This window comes from Mesoplodon densirostris, chromosome 3, assembly GCF_025265405.1.
Source record: "Mesoplodon densirostris isolate mMesDen1 chromosome 3, mMesDen1 primary haplotype, whole genome shotgun sequence".
Taxonomy (NCBI): domain Eukaryota; kingdom Metazoa; phylum Chordata; class Mammalia; order Artiodactyla; family Ziphiidae; genus Mesoplodon; species Mesoplodon densirostris.
The window spans coordinates 66,820,511-66,835,722 of NC_082663.1; the positions used below are offsets into that span (position 1 = coordinate 66,820,511).

General features: G+C 40.7%; 1 protein-coding gene across 3 annotated transcripts in view; it reads left to right on the forward strand.

Annotated features, from left to right (window-relative positions):
* Positions 1-1,976: 1,976 nt before the first annotated feature.
* ATG10 (autophagy related 10) overlaps positions 1,977-15,212 on the forward strand; it is a 235,561-nt gene continuing 222,325 nt past the window's right edge. For 2 of the 3 annotated variants that reach the window (XM_060093112.1, XM_060093114.1), the window contains exon 1: positions 1,977-2,483. The gene's annotated coding sequence lies outside the window, so the exon portion shown is untranslated. The remainder of the gene's footprint in view (positions 2,484-15,212) is intronic. The other variant, XM_060093113.1, reaches the window with a different exon arrangement.

Sequence of the window (15,212 nt, forward strand, 5' to 3'; positions counted from 1 at the left end):
AACCTGTGAGGGTGAAAAAAAGAATGGTCAGGGAGCTAGAAGGAGAATCAAGGGATTCTGGTTTTATGGAAGCTAAGGGAAGCAAGACATTTTTTAGAAGTGATCAACATGTCTAAATGAAACAGAGAAATCCAATAAAATAAGGAACGAAACTGATTAATGATTCATAGATCATTACTCTTAGTCTCAGTTTCATATCAATAAAATGGGTAGCTCGTGTGGTTATTACAAGATTAAACTAAACATAAGCTTCTGGTTTGTGGTAGGTGCTCAATAAATTTTATACCTTCCTTTCTGTCTTTTTGTGATTAACTCATTGTTTTATTCTAATACTCATTACTAGTGAGGAGCCCTGCTCGAGGCTGGCTAGGTACTGATGACAGACTCTGTACTAACGTAGTGCACAGCCTGCCAGTACTATCCCTTGCCTGGAAGTTACCTGATTTACTTTTAGTTTCTTTGGTTTTGGCAGGTGAATTATGAAACTTAAAAACATCTCAAATGCAAACAAAATTTTTGTTAACATGGTGTGGTGTTGTTAATGCACGAAAAGTATTTGTAAATTACTGAATACAATGTAAAGCAACACATTCTTATCTTTGTATTAAAGCTTTATGTTTTTACTTATTTTTATTTTTTGGCCCTGCCACACAGCTTGCGGGATCTTATTTCCCTGAACCTGGGTAAGGGCAGTGAAAGCACGGAGTCCTAACCACTGGACTGCCAGGGAATTCCCATAAAGCTGTATGTTTTAAAGATAACTGCTTAAAGTTGGAGACACCCACCCACTGAAATTCTCATTGCCCTGTGATTTTTAAAAAAGCAAGCGGATAATTTTAATTGTCAGCTGATTAATTTATATCTATAGTTGCTCAAACATGTTAGGACAGGTGATCTTTACTAGCAGAATCTTTTTTAAAATTGAGGTTTAAACTTTTTTACATTTAGTAAAATCTATCCCTTTTATGAGTTTTGGCAAACAAAGATATAGAACAGTTCCATTACCCCTCAAAATTTCCTCAAGCCCCTTTTTAGTCATTCCCTTCCCTTGGTCACTACTGATCAGTGTTGTCCCTTTTTCAGACCCTTTTACTTTTAAATAATTATAGGCTCACAGGAAACTGCAAAAATAGCACCTAGAGTCCTGAGTACCCAACACCTTTCTCCAGTGGTGACATCTTACATAACTGTCGTACAAGATCAAAACCATGCCCTGCACGTTTGAAGGCAGATTTTCCTTTCACTTCTTTGCCTGTGTTTACTCTTTTCTTTTGACACAAATTTAATTCTGTTGTGTTAAAAGGAGCAGATGCTAGTTTTCCCTTAGATGTCTGCAGTTGCATTTTCAGTATTTCAGTTGGATCACCCGTTACTCCTACATCTTTCTCTAGTCTTTTCATTGTCCCACCTTTTCCCAATTTAATTCTCCTGCTAGATTTTTTTTCCCCTGAGCTTTGTGACACAGATGGTACTATTGCCAATTCCCGAATCCCTAACTTTTACCTCGGTCCTTAAGTTTCAAAGGGGATGGTGCTTGTGCCTAATTGTTGTGTTCACAGTAATTTTGCAGCTTGCGTTATGAGAGCCGGCACGGTTCTCCAACCCCCGAGAGACGTTCTAGGGGCACTAAACGGTTCAGCTCCGTTCTTGCCCTACCTTTCACCATTGGTCATCCTTTTATTTTCCAGAGACTTGGCTGTTTGTTAGAGGAGAGTATGCAGTGTCTCTCGAAACCGCTGGCAACCCCTCCTCTCCCTCAATGCGCCGCCTCTGTGATGCGCTGAGGGAACGGCCGCAGTTCGGTTCTTTAGGCCGTTGAGGTGCGGGGCGGGGCCTCGGCGGCTGCCGTAGCAAACTGCAGGGAGGTCACGCCTTCCGGCCCCCGCCCCACGCACGAGGCTCAGGACGTCAGCCGCCCGCGCGAGCCTAGTCCTAGGGTGTGCGGGAGGTACAGTGCGCATGCTCCGACTGGGTCGCCTCCGGCGACGGAACCTGAGGGAGGGGTAGAGAGTGGTATTACAAGTGGGCGTCTCTGCTAGCTGTCTCTGCTCCTCTGCCACCGCCCTCTTGGCCCCCGGGGCCCGTTGCTCCCCTCCCCGCTACCCCTGGCTTGGCTGTAGCTCGCAGGGTGAAGGGTCCCTCTCCCCGGCTCCCCTTCCCCCGACCCCGTCGCCCCGCCCACTCTGGGCTAGGCGGCAGGGTCAGGGGCCGAGCGGAGCAGGGTGAGTATTCCCACAACCTTTGCCGGCCGCCTCTTTCCGGCTGTGTTTCCCGCACGGTCCTCACCCAACTGCCGGGATAGAGAGGAAGGGCGGGCGCGGGTGGGCGGGAAACAGCCCAGCCCCGAACAAAAGGCCGGGGAAGCGGGGCTCCCGCCGGTGAAATGCAGGCCGGGTCGCGCTGGAGCCGCTGCGCGGGGGCGAGCCGCTGGCGGGTGTGGATCGTACTCCTGGGCCACCATGGAGACCTCACCCTCGATTTAGGTAGTTACAGACCTGTGTTTAAAGCCTGTACCGAGACAGAAATTCTTTGCCTCGTAACCTTGAAACAGAGGATATGAAGTTACTGGTGATTCCAGTGGTTAAGTGCCACTTAACTTGAAGGAGTTTCTAATCATTAAGAATTAGGAGTTTTTCTTCCAAATAACGTATCTACTCAGCATTTGAAATCACGAATGGGGGTTGGGTGGGATAAAGGAATAGTTAACTGATATGTAGAAACAAACTTTTATGATGGTAGAAATTATAAACATCTCTGACAAGGCGAAAGGATAGTTACATGTCTTTTCAAAGTCAAAATAGAGCCTTGTCTAATAGGCCCACCTGAGAATCAATTAATTATCTAGGGGACTATACTTTTGCTTGACATAGTATAGATTAGGGCCCAGGCTTTGCAGTTACTTTTTTTTTTTTTTTTTTGTCTAATGGAGCAAATTATTTCTGACTGGGAGAAAAAAATACTACTGATGATTACAGTTTTATTGCCCTATTTCCAAGATTTTTATAATTTTTACCATTGAGCTTGCTCCTTCATTATGAATTTAGTAAATCTTTGCCACAGGCTCACTTTGTATGAATCATGTTTATAACGTTTCAAAAATTACACTTCGACAGTGGCCTCACTCTTAAGTGGCAAAAGCTTAGTTTATACTTTTCAGAAGTGGAAGGCATAGGCCCTATGTAGTGTTCAATTACATTATTAGAATCCTGCGTAGAATCCTCCTTGCTTCTGAAGGGTCAAATATGGACAAGAGGAGACATTTACAAAATGAAAACTTGGCCAAAAAAAAAGTTGAGTATTGAGAAAGTCTTGCAATTACAAGGTTTAAAAATTGATATTTTAATTGAAACTAGTGGAAACAGTCTTTTCACTGGTTCTAAACTGGATTCATTGGATATACAATAGAATGATACAAGATTATGCTTTTAAGTTTCTGAGAATGATAAGCAACCCCTTAGGAAAAACAAGTAGGGTAAAGTTTATGTAAGTAGTTTCCTTAAGACTGGGCTTTATTTGGTTATTAATATCTTTGAAGCCTAGAGACAAGTTTGGGACCCTAGAGGCAGTGTTTGAAACATAAACATGCTCAGGGAACCATAACAACCACAAAATGCCCTAGAGATTATTTGGTGATTAACAAATGTCTTCAGGGGCCAAGTGCAGCTGGGTATAAAACAACTGGAAAGTAGGGAAACAGAGAAGAAACCCTATGTAAAAGCATCCAGATTAGGGAGAAGCAGCTGAAAACGATGTAGAACCAGAGGCTCCTCTAATGTACCTGGCACCCCAGGCCTTAAAGTGCTTGATCTTGTAGGTTTATAGGACCCAGAAAGAGTATTTACTAATATGAAATTAGCTTTGAAGTTAGGGTTATTTCATATCACTGTCATGTAATGGCTTTTCGAGAAAAACTTCTTAATCATCTCTTCTGAGTTCAAGAACTTACAATAGTTTCCTGTTGTCCTCTGTTTTAAATAGAATCTCTTTAGAGTTTTAAGGTGATTTAGAAACTGCTCCACCCCCCCCTTTCCCACCCCCAGTATTCCTATATTCCTTAATATTCCTAACACTCTCTAGTTAGACTCTTTACCTGTCTACTCTGCCTCATTTCAACCTGTTCCTAGATTCGCTGACTGCCCCCACTCCTCATCATTTTTTGTAGCATCTCTGCCTTTCAGTATCCTTTTATACTTCTAGGATTATCTGAACTGTAACTCTTCTAGAGCAGAGGCTCTGATTCCAGACTGACTGCCTTAGGTCAAACTGCCACATTTAACAGCTGTTACCTTGGACAAATTGCTTAACCTCTCTGTCCCAATTTCCTCATCTGTAAAATGGAGAAAATCACAGTGACTACCTCATAGGGTTGCTGTGAGGATTTAACAAGTTACTATAGTTTTGGTACATAGTAAGAGCTGAATACATGCTATTGTAATGATTATTTAATCCATAGTAATTCTTTAGACAGTGGTTGTACAATTTATCACTATTTTCTACTGTCTTTTATTCTCTAATGTTCTTTTCCGTTTGAATCTTTTCTTATAAATTTGATTACAAACTGTTGAAGGCAAAGATCATATAATCTTTTTAAAAAGTCTCTTAAAGTTATCCCAGGATGATTCTGGGGGCTCGATATGTTTTTTCCCTATCTTACTATCTAGTTTTCTATTTTCTGTTTTCCATTTTACTTCTGTTGCTTATATTTTAAAATTTATACCCTATTTTGTTCTAAAAGTACTTACAGTAGATTATAAACTATATATAATATAAAAACATACAAAATAAAGGTAAATCAGTCATGAAAATATGAAGCTTGAATAGAAAGGTGAGGTTGGGGTGCATTATACTGAAATATATACTGTGACCAGTTGTATAATTGTTAGTGGTGGGATACAGACTGAGTTCTGAGCTTCATGATGGTCAGAGGAAAGAAGGAAACGTATCACTTGCTGAGGAAAAACATAGCTTCCTTGGAAGTATTTAGTGAGTGAAATGCACATTGTGATCACAGATTTCAAAGATATGCATGCAAAGTCATACTAAGAAACGCTAGGGTTAAGTTCTCCAACCTTGTTAAGCCTACTTCTTATTTTTTCTCAAAGGGGGCTCAACTGCCATTTTTATGGAACTGTTCCATACATTGCAGGATGCTTATCATACTTGGTCCCTGAGCACTAAATGGCAATAGCAAACTACAACCTCCACCTCCCCTTTGTGACAACCCAGTGTGATCCTACTCATTTCCAAACGACCCCTTCAAGGGTGGTTCCTCCTGATGTTGGGAACCATTGGACCTTATCTGCCCATATGTTATACAACCTATGCTTCAACTACTGCCTTTTTTTTTTTTTCCTTTTAACGTAGCATATTCTTTTCAGGCCCTTTCTTGCTGGAGCACTTCCATCTTTTTGACATGCTTTTGTCTCCACTTGGTAGGCCCTTATTCAAATTTCAAAATTCAGTTCTGCGTTCTCCAGACTCCCTGTTTTTTTGGAGTCTTCTCTGATTTTCCCAGAAAAAGTTTGACACTTCTTCCTCTGAGGACACACACATAGCAAGTGCTAGGATATTGTAGGTGCTGAGTGAATGAATGAAAAGCTTGTGGAAATAAGAAGGCACATTAATCTAGCCTTTAATGGAGACTTTGCAAGAAAAAAAATTTAAAGGGACTGTCTCTTCCATTACAAAAAAGTCCAACAGCTTTTTTTTTTTTCCAAAAAATAATGACACTTGGTAATATTTTTTTTTTTTTTTTTTTTTTTTTGCGGTATGCGGGCCTCTCACTGTTGTGGCCTCCCCCGTTGCGGAGCACAGGCTCCGGACGCGCAGGCTCAGCGGCCATGGCTCACGGGCCCAGCCGCTCCGCAGCATATGGGATCCTCCCAGACCGGGGCACGAACCCATATCCCCTGCATCGGCAGGCGGACTCTCAACCACTTGCGCCACCAGGGAGGCCCAGGTAATATATTTTAAAAACACATTGCTCTATCATATATTCAGACTATTTAGACCAGCACTGAGTCCATAACCTCTGATACAGTGTTGATCTTTTTGTACCTTCTTGTTTGTTGAATGTCTTTGGCCAAGTTCATAAGCCTTTAGTTCCTGGTTCTGGTCTAATTAGCATATGTGCTGACTAGAGTTAGTTCTACAAGTCCCACTGTTCAAAGGCAGCAAAAGAGTTTGAGCTGGTGGATCAGTTCAAATCATCACTGTCGGAGGAACAATTTCTCTCATGTGCATGCAGAGAAGTCTTGGTTTATGTAAAAAAAATGATAATCTTCTTATAAAAGTAATGACACTGGTATCAGAAAGATTAGATGTCATATAAATCTGTTGTTTGAATGGGAAAAGATCCAATTGATGAATAGGCTTAAAAGTTTAGTTGCAGAAAGGTGCTATAAAGAGGTAGAGATATGTAAAATAAATTCATTTAAAATTTTGAATTTTTCTTTTGTTCCTTACAATTTTTACTTAATATTTACTGTGTGCTTAACTCTGTTATAGGTGCTAAGATATAAAATTATAAGTCACAGGTCCTCAGCTGTTTAGACATTGCTCTATCATCTTCCGGTTTTCCTTGCTGTGGAAGAGATGGCTGAGGCTACACTGATTTTTGTTCCTTTGTAGGTAAACTGTTTTTTTCTGCCTGTATTTTTGTTTTCCTTTTTGTTCTTTAAATAAAGATATTCCATAGACTACCTGTAGGCATAGGTTCCTTCTAGCAGTTTTCTCAAACATAGTGAGTCCACTCAATTTATAGAAGTAAATCTCTTTAATCTTTCTTTTACCCAGATCAGGAAAGATTTTTCAATGGTATGTTTGCTTATGATTTCAATTCAGAAATGCCAGTTATTTGTAGGTTGGATCTCTGTTTTTTGTCCTTTCTATCAATCAGTATACATTGTTTTCATCTTGGTTCTTTTCCTTCCGTGTTTGGAGATCATCTCATGTGTATATGCTAAAATGTTAATGAGATTCTTTTCCAGGTTCTGTACTTCTCTCTTTTGCCTCTTATATAGAGTTTGTCTAATATTGGGTTGGCCCAAGTTCATTCCGGTTTTTGCATAACATCTTATGGAAAAACCCGAACGAACCTTTTGGCCAACCCAATATTATATGTTTGAATTCCCTTCCAGTTTTTTCTTCTTCAGTTTCCTTTTTAATCTTAGCTGTTTTTTTCCTTCTCATCTCCTGCTTTCAGAGGCTGTTTTTATTTTTCCTTTTTCTTTTTCAATTGGTAAATTAGATAATTTCTAAGATTTTCTCCCGATTCCCAGTGTAAGCCCATTATAGGAGCAAGCTTTCTCTCTTCCTCTTTATGGCAGTGCTCCTCTTTCTTATGGTGCACAAGCTTCATCTTGGCCCTGTGCTATTATTGAGGTTTCAGGTTTTCTTACCTTGACAGAAGAGGGACTTGTGTAGGGATAGTGTTGCTCATTCTTGTCAGAGTAAGTAAGCTGCCTTCATCCTCCTCACTGCACTTAGATGCTGAAGGACTCTTCTCAGTGTTAGGTTGGAGAGCATGTTGATAGATACAACCCAATTTATGAAGAATAGATCTTTCTGTACTCAGGAGAGGTCTTATTTTCCTATTGTCTAATCTTTCAGTCCAATGTCTCTAATGAGGGGAGTATTTTTCTGTAATTTGAAGTGGTTTATAGTTTGTTTTTTTTAATAAATTTATTTTATTTTTATTTTTTTTTTGGCTGTTTTGGGTCTTTGTTGCTGCACGTGGGCTTTCTCTAGTTGCAGTGAGTGGGGGCTACTTTTTGTTGCAGTGTGCGGGCTTCTCATTGCTGTGGCTTCTCTTGTTGCAGAGCATGGGCTCTAGGCATGCAGGCTTCAGTAGTTGTGGCACACGCACTTCAGTAGTTGTGGCTCGTGGGCTCTAGAGCGCAGGCTCAGTAGTTGTGGTGCATGGGTTTAGTTGCTCCACGTCATGTAGGATCTTCCTGGACCAGGGCGCGAACCCATGTCCCCTGCGTTGGCAGGCAGATTCTTAACCACTGCGCCACCAGGGAAGCCTGGTTTATACTTTTTTGAGTGTAGTGGTGAGACTGTATTCTTCTGAGGGCTCATACTGTTCCCACAGCTACCTATTGCTGACACCTTCCACTCTGGCCATGAATATTATATCACTGGTAAAGAATGTTCTTGAAAGAGAATTACTAATGGGTATTAGAAGCCAGTTGTGGCATTTGCCAGTTTCTGTGGTGTAAATATTCCCACTGTGGTCAATTTCAGGCTGTCAACATTATGTCAACTGGCTCCCCAAATTCCTGAAAACTTAACTATTGACTTTTTGATACAATCCAGCTCCAGCATGCCACTGCATAAAGTTCCACTGAAGGAGATGTTCCCTAAGCTCTTGGAAGATGGTGGGGGTTGAGGAAAGGAAACGGTCTCATGAACTCTGTCCTCAGCCCCAAGCTGCGGGGCCACTGCAGGCTCTTTTTTTCTGAAGGAAATACAGAATTGAGGAGAGTGAGATGCCTTCTTACCCTCTTCCTAACTGGACCTTTTGCCGCAGAGGCCATAGCAAGCATAAGCTACCAATAAAGCTACCCCAAATCCCTCAATTCCAGTTTAGGTACAATGTTGTATCCTGTTTAAAGTTTGATTTCAGATGTGTGTTTCAGTGGGAAGGCAAGGAAGGAGTGCTGAGCCTGCTGGCTAGCTGCTGCCAAGCCTGAAACAGCTTCTTTTCTTTTGCTGCTTCCTGTGCTATTTATTGGATTACTGGGGTCACACCTGCTGTGCCCTACCCAGGCTGCCAAATGCCTTGAAATCCAGGCCCATTAATACCCCTATTAAAATGATTTTTTTTGTGTGTGTGGTACGCGGGCCTCTCACTGTTGTGGCCTCTCCCGTTGCGGAGCACAGGCTCCGGACGTGCAGGCTCAGCGGCCATGGCTCACGGGCCCAGCCGCTCCGCGGCATGTGGGATCTTCCCGGACCGGGGCACGAACCCGTGTCCCCTGCATCGGCAGACGGACTCTCAACCACTGCGCCACCAGGGAAGCCCAAAATGATCTATCTTTTGTCTCCGTGTTCTAGCATGAACCCTCCTCAAAAGTATCTCTGGTGCTAATTACAAATGCTTATTTTGGGGCCTTCAGAATCAGGTAATGTTTCTGGTCTGAGCCTAGGATTCCACATTTAAATTTGTACCCTGGGTGCTTCTTTACTCTCTAAAATCTGAGGACCACTGCCCGAGGATCCTGCTAGGTAAGTGATTAACTAATGTAAATTAATTCAAGCCAAATTCTCATAAAGATAATAGGTTGAATTCACTTCCCTAGCTAGTAACTGCATTTTTTTTAGGAAAGAGTTTAAATCTACAGTTAAAATGTAGAATTGCTGCAGGGAGGGACAAGTACAGAGGAAGTTGCCTAATTTTATTAGTTAAAAATGATCTTTAAAGGTGTGCATAGTACAATATGTTCTGTGATAATCACATTTTTGTAAATGATCTTAAGTTCTGGGGAAATTTAGTTATATGTCTTAAAGTGTTTTAGTCTTGTTATGACTCTGATATATATTGATTTATAGATTCATCAAAAGAAATGTCTCTGACCAAAAACACAAAACAAACAAAAACAAAGAATCAGTTCCCCACACATTAGATTAAAAATCCTATAAAAAAATGTGGAGAGCTGTAGTGAAAAAAATTGTTTTTAAAATTAAGAAGGATCATTTGAACAATGATTATATACACAGTGTTAGAATTCGTTGGGGCCTCTTTTCTGAAAAGATATATTTAATAGCAGCAGAATAAGCTTCTTCACACTGTCTACTTTAGGGCTAACCTATAGTTTAGAAAGACTTCTTTCACTTGGTGAGGAGAAAAAATTATTCTACCTTTCCAATCTTTAGCCTCTGTTGGAGCACTTAAAATAAGGTTTTGAGGGCTTCCCTGGTGGCGCAGTGGTTGAGAGTCCGCCTGCCGATGCAGGGGACACGGGTTCGTGCCCCGGTCCGGGAAGATCCCACATGCCGCGGAGCGGCTGGGCCCGTGAGCCATGGCCGCTGAGCCTGCACGTCTGGAGCCCGTGCTCCGCAACGGGAGAGACCACAACAGTGAGAGGCTCGCGTATGGCAAAATAATAATAATAATACTAAGGTTTTGATTGTTTGAGCTTAAAAAAAACAAACAAGCTGTTCAGCAAGTGTGAAAACTCAAGCAAAATAGATGTATTAACAACTTACACTTTATGACACAAAAGAGCTCTGACTCATTTCTGACTTTTCCTTATAATAAGAGATGAGAGGTTCATTGTTTAGGATAAGATGAGAATTAGAAGTAGTCTTTTACTGTGAGTTCATCTGTGTTCTGTTGTCACCTCTGGTCTGAAGATAGCTTAAGTCTGGAAACATAGGCAGTTCACATGTCTCAGGTTTTCCATGTGCAAAATAAGGATTATTCTTGCCATTAGTGCTTAATAAGCTGCAGTTGTGGTTATTTCCATTTTTGACCATAATTTCAGCCATCTCATAATAGAAAGTTCTTAAGATTCGAATTTCTGTCTCTACTAGTCTAGGAACCTGGTAAAGGACCAGAGTATTACAACTTGAAAAGTACGTATAAAAATGTTAATTGAATTATATTTTCATTTTTAATGAGTTGAAATATTCTAACTTGAGCAAAGAGGCAATAATTACTCAGTGATATTTCATTATACCATATTATGATGATTTGAATTGAGATGGATATCATTTTAATATAATATAATTCCTAATTTTGTAATCAAGCCATAAGTGTTTTTATTATTGTATGTAACATCCTTCAGCAAAGCCCAGTCCTTAGATAATTTTAAAAGTATTCAGCCAAATATTAATTAGTGCTTTGATGTTCAGTCATCTTGCTAGTGGCACAGTGCTGTTAATTAGATAAGCTATGGCTATTGAGTGAAATTTTATGTTTCGACTAACATTTTGAAGAGTTCAGTAAACCTCAAGTAACTGGAGGGCTTAGGGAATGGAGTGTTTTCACTTAGTTCAATTTTATTATTAAGTGAGGGTTTGTTTGGAATTTATAGAATGTTCCAAAATGTATTAGTATTCTTTATGAATTAAATTCAATTTTTCTTTGACTTAGTATCTCTCAGTATACGTCACGGTCATCATATAGTTGGAAAAATTATTTCTCTAACCACTTTGTTTTGGTCTTTCTATTCTCGTTCTGTATCCTCTCCCTGAGTGATCAAATGTGTTCTGTTATCTATGAAATGCTGATTTAGAATCAATATTTCTAGCTCAGATTCTCTTTCCTCTTGAGTTTCAGATCCATCTCAGAATTCCTGCTAGATCTCTTTGCTGGGTATTCCATAGGCATTTCAAACTCAAACTCCGTACTGCTACATTAAACCCATCTCCCTCCCCAGACCTGCTTTTCCTAGAGGGATCTGTTTCAGTCAGTAGACTACCACTTAAGGCAAAGAGCTAGGACTCTTTCTTGAACCTTTTCTCCCATCAATCCCTTACATACCAAGGTCAGCCAGTTGTTGTAATGAGTATACTACACTATCAAAATATCTTTTGAATCCGTCTCTCTTCTACCCTACTGCCAATCTTTGGCTCTGTTTAGCATTATTTTGTCTCTCCTAAATGATTGTAAGGACCTTTTAACTGGTCTTCAGTCTGGTTAGATCTGTAGTCCCCTTTGGAAACCAGAATGCAAATCTGATCTGTTTACTACCATTTCAAAACCCTTTTGAGCCCTCAGGCTACAAGGCTGTCTTGACTTCATCAACTGTGGTTTTCTCAATACCCTTCCTCTACCTCTGTATTTCAGTCAAACAAGAGTTCTTCAATTACCAGACCTTCTCTTACATTCTTAGGCTTTTGCACAGTCTGTTCCCTTTACCTCCTCCTTTTGCTAAGTTAGCTTCTGTTCTTCCTTTTACAGACTTCTTAGATGTCACTTTCTCAACTTGTATCTGCACTGAAGCACCTTGTTAACCAAACTTCTTTGTGTAAACTTGAGATCTCACTTACACCCTTGAAACATTTGACTGCCTTTGTAGAAGCACCTGGAGTTTATCGACTCTTCTGTACTTGGTTCCTGTACTTGGTGCTTTCTCTTCCCAAACTTGTTCTCCAACTGTTCCCCTATTCCTCCATTGTGATCTCAGGAGCACACATCCACAGTAAAAAAAACTTGTCTAAACCCTTAATTCATTATTTCCTTTACTACATTCTGTGGAGTAAGATGTTAAAATGTGTTCCCAGGAAAAAGAATTTTGTGGTCAAAAGAGTTGGGAAACCCTGAGTTAATAGTTTCCCCATATAAATGTGCACTGTGAATCTCCAGGGTGGGAGTGGTGAGTGGATGTAGTGTGGATGTTTCCACACGTATCTTATATGATGTTAACATCTGCACAGGTTAGTGCTTCCACTAACTCGTTTTAAAGGAAACTTGACTTAAAAAACAAACAAACAAAACCCAAAAACTCTTTGAATGGAGGCTTTTTCCTCCACTCTACAAAGCTCAGGGTACTGAGATTGCTGGTAACCCCCACTTCTGAAGAGCCAACTTTAGGTTACTGCTTCTCCAGCCTCATGTAAATATTCCTGCTCCTTTGAGGCTCATGAAATTCAGCTCTACCAGGTATGGCAAGGTAGACTTTTTTCTCACATGCTGTCCCTAATCACTGGTAGTTGCTGCCTTGAGCGCCATCTTGAGAAGGAATCCGAGGCTGTGTTTGGCTATCATGAACACAGGTATTGGTTTATTAGTGATTATTCTTGATGGACTTGGCATTATATACCACATATTACTTACCACCTCTGTGCTCTATTGTCTTCTACTGTTTGCCCCTTGTCATTTCTAAATCTCCTAGTTTCACTTACATATTATTTAAAGAGCTCTCCATTCCCAGTAGCTCTCAGAATAATCCTAAATGACTTCAGTGTCCATGTGGAAGACAGCAAACATTACACGTCTTATAGTTGTTTAAACTTCCTGAGCTCCAGTGACCTTCATCTCCAAGCTACCTTATATACTTATTTCCATGGCCACAGCTGAGACCTTCTCAATTTCTGAATCTCATAGTCTTCCCATCTTCCATTTCCCTCCTTTCACTGCAGTTGTCCTTTACCCTCTTTCATATGCAGTATTTCTTGATACTGCCATATTTTTCCAGCCCCTTTAACCTTCTCTTGGCATCTTTTCTTTTTCTACATAATCTGGACCTCTGAGTTGTTCTCACTAGCATATTCTGTTTCCTCTTTCACCCTTATCCTTCCACTGACTCAACCCAGCAAAACCTCAACTTGCATGCATAGTCATTGCAGTCCTCTCCGCTGGTTCTGATGCTTGGGGAGCTGAGCACTTCCGAAGGCAACCACAATACCTCACAGAGTGTGGCACTGCAAATTCAGGCTCCCAGCCTGTGCTGGGCCTTCACTTGTATCTGCTCATCTTAAAATACTGTCCTTTCTTCTTCTTCACTATCAATTCCTAATCTATACTCGCTTTCTCAAACACTCTCCTTTTATCATTATTCTCTACCCCTGCATCTGAAAATCTTGTGATCGTTAGACTTTGTCTTCCTTAATTTGGGGTGCTATTTGAAAAACTTCTCTAATTTTTATATTCATCCTCAAATGCCTTTCCTCTGATTGCAAGGGACAAGGTGTTAATTGTGTTGTTCAAATCCATCCTGTGCTGATGACCACATCTCCTCCCAGCCCCTTTAGGATATTGCTTCATCAGTCACTTTCTCTCTTTGGTATTTTCAACGTTTACCTCTCTCCAACCCCCTTTGCTCAGCTTAAACATATATTCATATCTCCCTTTCTTAGGAAAAACAGTATCCTCCCTTAAACCTATGTGGTGCTTCTGTTACCAATTTGTATCACTTTTCAATCAAATTTTTTGAAAAGTAGTCTACAAAGTTTTTACTTATTTCCTCACTTGTAGTTTTCTCCTCAGCCCACCACAACCTGGCTTCTCTCTCCACCATTGCTGAAACTGCTCATTAAGGCATCAATGACTGCTTCATTTTCAAGCTCCATGGATGTTTTCAGTCCATTTCTTAACGGGCCTCTCTTTTCTTTTGACATTGTTGGTTCTTTGTTAGCTATTCTCTACTCCCTGGGCTCTGTGGCACTGTTCTTGCTAGGATCTCCTAATGCCTGACTCATTCTCTAGCTCTTTTGTTCATTCCTCTTCCTCAATAGGTCCCTTAAATGCTGCTGCTCTGAAGGTTTCTTTCTCAACCCACTGCTCTTCTCACTATGCATACAGGTTCCTAACTTTTTGGTTAAGACCCCTCAAACAATCTGTTGAAAATTATAGAATCTTTCCTTTCCAAAATATAGATAGGCATATACATACAAAATTTAGTGTAAAAATCATGACCCACCAGAAGGCTTATTAAAAATTTGCTATATGTATTCCAGCTGGGCAGTATTCACCCTCATGGTTTCATTTGTCTCTTTTAAACAGATGACTTCCAAATCTCTTAAGTTCATTTTAGCTTGCCTCCATAACTTAAGATGCGTATTCTTTCTGCTCCATTTCATTGCCTGGCTTTAGATCCTCATGACCTTTCATCCAGCAACAGCTTCTAACTCTCCTCCCTGCCCTCAGGCTGTACCCTTCAGATCCATCTTCCACAGAACCACCGATGATTTACTATTCTGACCTTTACAGCTCCAAGGTCCGATTCTCTGTTTCTTGTGGAGACAGTCCAAACTCTGTCATGGCACACAAGTGACCTTTCAGGAAGTTCATCACTATCCTATCTGGTATCTTTGAGGCCCTTCCTATACATTTCTCCTCCACTAGTGAGGGCAGACAGATTTAACTTGCATGGGATTTGACTATCTCTGTCTTACTATACTCTCTTTATCATGTTGGTGACATCAAACTTGCGGTTCTGTACACCCTTACTTACCTTGGTTCACACTGTCCTCCCCGCTTGGACCGCTGTTCTAACCCCTGTGCTTCACTCACTGACAATTTGCCCTGCAAAAACTCCTACTTAACCTTAAAGGTTCATCTCCACCCCTACCCCAGACACTTTCCCACACCATCCCCTCTTTGTAAGGAACTCTTCTTGTGCCTACCATAATCTGTGCATCGCTCCATTGTATATACTTTAACTCGAAGTCCTCTTTTCCATTGCTATCAGAATTAAGAGTTGAGCTGTTAACTGAGAAATTTGACTAAAGCTAGAGTTAAAAAAATACATATGTACTTA